The sequence below is a fragment of the Magnolia sinica genome, chromosome 16 (assembly GCF_029962835.1).
Source record: "Magnolia sinica isolate HGM2019 chromosome 16, MsV1, whole genome shotgun sequence".
NCBI classification, from domain to species: Eukaryota; Viridiplantae; Streptophyta; class Magnoliopsida; order Magnoliales; family Magnoliaceae; genus Magnolia; species Magnolia sinica.
The window spans coordinates 49,858,976-49,864,578 of NC_080588.1; the positions used below are offsets into that span (position 1 = coordinate 49,858,976).

Sequence of the window (5,603 nt, forward strand, 5' to 3'; positions counted from 1 at the left end):
CCCACTTGTCTGTGGGTGGTATGAAGTGCTCACCTTGTGAGAGATGTCATATTTCTTCATTAAGTTTGTGAATGGCTTATTGCAAAAATGTGAGCCTCCATCACTAATAATGGCCCGAGGCATTCCGAACCGAGAAAGGATGTTCTCTTTTAAGAATTTAATGACCATCTAATGGTCATTATTCCGACATGGGATCGCTTCAACCCATTTAGTGACATAGTCTATGGCTAATAGAATGTATAAATTTCCATGAGATTGGGGGAATGGTCTTATGAAATCGATGTCCCAGTAATTAAATGCTTCAATGATGAGAATAGGGCTTAGATGCATCATATTCCGATAGGATAATGCTCTCAATATTTTACAACACTCACAAGCTTTGTAAAACTCATGACTGTCCCTAAACATTGTGGGCCAATAGAAGCCACACTGTAGAATTTTGGTCATGGTCTTTTTAGCAGAAAAGTGACCACCACATGCCTAAGAATGAAAGAAGGAGATGACACTCTGGTGTTCATTACCTGGCACACATCTCCTTAAAATCTAATCTGGGCAATATTTAAATAAATACGGAGCATCTGAGAAGAATTTTCGTACCTCGGCAAAAATTTTCTTCTTATCTTGCGCAGTCTAATGTGTCGACATGAAACCTGTGACAAGATAATAAGCAATATCAGCGAACCAAGGTGTGTGGGAGACTTTAAACAATTGTTCGTAAGGGAACACGTCATTTCTGGGTGTCGTCTCAAGGGATTTTGGAAGATCGAGCTATGAGAGATGGTCAGCCACTACGTTTTGTACTACCTTTTTATCTTTTATTTCCAAATCAAATTTCTGGAGTAGGAGAGTCCATCTTATCAAGCGCGGCTTAGCATCATTCTTAGAAAGAAAGTACTTGAGCACTGTATGATCGGTGTAGATAATGATCTTGGATCCGATCAAGTAGCACCTAAATTTGTCCAAAGTGAACACTATGGCTAAGAGTTCCTTTTTCGTAATAGAGTAGTTCACTTAGGCAGGATTTAGAGTCCTACTTGCATAATGAATAATGTATGGCCTCTTTTCTTTTCTCTGGCCTAAAACTGCCCCAAGAGTATAGTCAGATGCATCACACATATTCAAAAGGAAGGCTCCAATCGGGTGGATGCGTGATAGGTGCAGTGGTTAACATGCTCTTGAGCTTAGTAAAAGCTTCATGTCATTGCTCAAACCACTTATATGGTACATCCTGTTGAAGTAGATTGCATAAATGATGAAAGATGTGGCTGAAGTCCTTTATGAATCTCTTATAAAATCCAGCTTATCCTGAGAAGGATCGCATGTCTCGTATACTTTTGGGTGGAGGTAGGGTAGAGATAAGATCAATTTTTGATTTATCTACCTCAATTTCCTTGGATGAGATAATGTGTCTAAGAATAATTCCCTTACAAACCATGAAGTGGTACTTCTCCCAATTGAGTACCAAATTCTTTTCTTCACATCTTTCATCACACATTTAAGATTTTCTAAGCAATTGCTGAAAGATGGACCAAAGACAAAAAAGTCGTCCATGAAGACCTCTAGATATTGCCTCACCATGTCAGAAAAAATACTCATCATACGTCACTAAAAGGTGGCGGGGGCATTACACAGTCCAAATGGCATCATTTGGTAACCAAAGGTGATAAAAGGACATGTGAACGTGGTCTTTTCGTAGTCTTCAAGGGCTATCTCGATCTGATTGTAGCCTGAATATTCGTCAAGGAAACAGTAATAGGAATGACCAGCTAGCGTTTCCAAAATTTAATCGATGATGGGCAAAGAGAAGTTGTCCTTCCTTGTGATGGTATTCAACTTCCTATAATCAATGCATATTCTCTAACTAGTAATGATTCTAGTTGGCACGAGTTCATTATTGGCATTAGCTACGATGGTGATCCTGAACTTCTTGGGAACCACCTGAGTTGGACTCACCCATTGGCTATCGGATATAGGGTATATGATACCCACATCTAATAGCTTAAGAGCCTCGGCCTTAACCACTTCCTTCAGGTTTGGATTTAATCTACATTGTGGCTGCCGGGAGGTCTTCGCATTATCCTCTAGATAAATGTGGTGAGTACAAATTGAATGGTCAATTCCCTTGAGGTCTATAATTGACCATCTAAGGGCTCCCTTATGCTTAATGAGAGTAGAGATGAGCATACTCTCTTGTTCTTAATTAAGGTGGGAAGAAATCATCACCGGATACGTCTCATCTTGACCTAAGTAGGCATATTTCAAATTAGAGGGCAAAGGTTTTAGGTCAAGCTTTGGTGCCTTAAGGTTAGACGGTAGGGGCACTACATCAGTTTGAGGTAATACTTCAAATTATGGCCTCCACCAGTTAACTTCAAGTACTGGTACGATATCAAGTATGGCCTCCGTCTCCCTAATCATGTCATCATCAAAATCATGGGAGTGGGCCAGGCACTTTTTAAGAGGGTCAGAGGATAAGGTCAAAAGAATTCTATCTTCCACGAAAGAGTTGATCATGTTAATGTCGTGAAAATTGTCCTCCTCCTCTTACTGTTTACCTGTATTGAAAAAGATATTCAACTCCACTGTCATATTCCTGAAAGACAAACTCATGACTCCATTCCTATAATTAATGATCGCATTTGATGTGGCAAGGAATGGGTGACCAATGATGACGGGAATTTGAGTGCTCATGTCCACAATGGGTTGAGTATCCAAGATGATAAAATCTACCAGGTAGTAGAATTTGTCAACCTAAACCAACACATCCTCAATTATCCCTCTCAATACACAAACTGAGCGATCGGCAAGTTGTAACGTGGTCCGGGTGGGTTTTAATTCACCTAAACCCAGTTGCTCGTAGACCGAGTACGGGATCAGATTCACGCTCGCTCCTAAGTCAAGAAGTGCGTGATCAATCCGGTAGTTCCCAATTACGTAAGTGATGGTTGGGCTACCGAGATCTTTGTACTTTTATGTCACATATTACTCCAGGATGGCACTCACTTTTTCAATTAAAAAGATCTTCTTTTGAATATTTTACCATCTTTTGGTCGTACATAAGTCTTTCAGAAATTTTACATATAAAGGTATTTGCTTCACGGCATCTAGTAGCTGAATATTGACCTTCACTTGCTTAAGCACCTCTAGAATGTCCTGAGAGTTAAAGAGAGGTTTTGGTGCTATCAACCATTAGGAAAATGGAGCAATCGGCTTCCCTTAAGGTTCCAGTTCTAACTCTTATAGGGCATGACTAGATCTATCATTGTTGTCTTCTTCCAGATCCTTAGGCTTTTCAGCCCTAACCGAAATGGTTTTGTCAATGGTCTTCCCACTACTAAGAGTGGTGATAGATTTAGCTTGCTCCATATGATTTGAAAAGCTCGGGTTGCTAACTTCATATTACGATTTTGGATTGGAAAGAGGTTTTGGATTGGGAAGAGGTTGAGTTGGAAGGCTCCCTTTATTTCCAATCGCACTTTTAGTCTCAAGTCCTTGTATGGCCTTTGAGAGGTCTTAAAAGACTTCTAGCATACCCTGATTGAAAAAATCTTGATTTTGAAGATGCTTTAAAACCGGATCCTCCTGAGGTTTCCCTTTATGTGGAATTTGATTAGGGAATCCTTGAGGTGTAGCAGTTTGTACGTTTCTCCAGCTAGGATTGTACGTATTAGATGTAGGCCCACTGAAAGGTCTTCGGTAATTATTTATGGCATTGGATTGTTTATTCAGTACCTCTTCAAATGTAGGTATTGTTGGACAATTTCAGTTGTGTGAATGTTGTAAGCACAAATACCACAAACGGTTTCCTTGGCCTTATCCTTCTTTAATTCCATGGCCTCGAGTTTTCTGGTGAGATTAACCACTTTAGCATTAATATCATCATCCTCTTTCAGGAGATACATTCTGCCCCTCCTTGGATTGAGTCAACCTAGACGTGGTGCTTGATTTTAGGTAGATGTGCTATGATTGTGTGTTTTCAGCAAGCTTATCAAACTAGTCACACACATCATCGACATTTTTATTCATGAATTCCCCATTGCACGTTGTCTCTACCAATTAGCGCATGGGAGATGTTAGTCCATCATAGAAAAAATTTATGATGCGCCACGTTTCAAAACCATGTTGTGGGCATGAACTGACATGATCCTTGAACCGCTCCCAACATTGGAAGAATGTTTTATCTTCCTTTTGGGCAAAGTTCATGATCGACTTTCTAAGGGTGTTCGTCTTATGGTATGGAAAAATTTTCTTTACGAACTCCCTTGTCATGTCATTGCATCTACCAATAGATGGAGGATGTAGTGAATGCAACCATATCTTAGCTTTCTGTTTCAAAGAAAAAGGAAAGAGTTTCAGCCTAAATGTGTCAACGGACACTTTTGGAAAGTATAGAGTGGCTATAATCTTGCCAAACTGTTTCAAGTGAGATATGGATTTTCAAATTCAAGCCCATGAAATTTTAGAAGGAGTTGGATCACCCCTGGCTTGATATCCATGTGTCCCGTATTTTCTAAAAAAATCATACATAAGGGTGTACTCACCCCCGTTGATTGTAAATAGTCTCGCAAAGTAAGGGTGCTGATACACCTCATTCTCATCTTGAACTTCCTCAACCCGAGGTTGAGGTAGTCTTCCTGATTGATTGACCAGTTGATTGGCAGTCATCACTTCAATTGACTTAAGGATCTTGAGTGGTGTCTAATCATGGGATGGATAAATAACCCCCCAACCAATCATCCTTCACTCAAAAGACGTCGAGTGTTATCACAAACCCACTTGGGCATGAAACACTCTCGACCCTCAATTTCAAATTCTAACCTAAACGTAAAAGAAAGAAGGAAAATAGAAATATGGAATTAGAAAGAGAGAGGAAATTAGAAAGAAGTTACCAAATTAGAAGTTCTTAAATTAAGATCTTGCAAAAAAAACAAAAAAAAAAAAAAAAAAAAACAAAACAAAACAAGTCAGTCTCTAAAACAGAAATTTTAAAATTAGATAATTTCTAAAAATAAAAATAGAAAGATGGGTTAGTTTCTAAAATCAAATTAGGAAAGTTTTTAAGCCTCGAATTAAAAAGTAGTTTCTAAAAATAGAAAAAGAAAGTTTCTAAACCTAAAAATAAAAAGTAGAAAAACCCTAATCTTAACCTACTTCTAAAACTAATCAATCTCAGAAAAACACAGCCATTAATTGTCACACTCCCAAACTCAGAAACCGGTCTCATAAAATTCTTGATCGCCGAATCTAGCGCCGACAGCCTCTGTAGTATCCCATTCTCGGCTCCCACCCATATATTAGATTCCAATCCTGGGATCCTACAAGGAGGATTTTCAGCATGAAATGTTCACGTAAGAGTAGCATAACCATAAGCATAACCCACAACCATAACCAGAAACATCGACACATATCCACTATAATAAAAAACTTTGAGTACACAGCATAAAGGGAAATACAATATAGAAATGTCAAAAAGAAACTCCAGAAGCTCAGCCGCATACTCCTGCCTCAGCTCGACTGCGTCCTGGCGTCACCTGCACACATCTATTGTGCATAAGCTTATAGAAAGCTTAGAAGGTGGTGTAAGTGTGTGCACAATATAAGCG

General features: G+C 39.1%; 1 non-coding gene across 1 annotated transcript; it reads left to right on the top strand.

Moving 5' to 3' along the window:
* The first annotated feature begins 4,114 nt into the window (after positions 1-4,114).
* LOC131229964 (small nucleolar RNA R71) lies at positions 4,115-4,221 on the top strand. The gene has a single exon (XR_009163697.1). It is a non-coding gene; the product is annotated as a small nucleolar RNA R71 (small nucleolar RNA).
* The last annotated feature ends 1,382 nt before the right edge of the window (positions 4,222-5,603 follow it).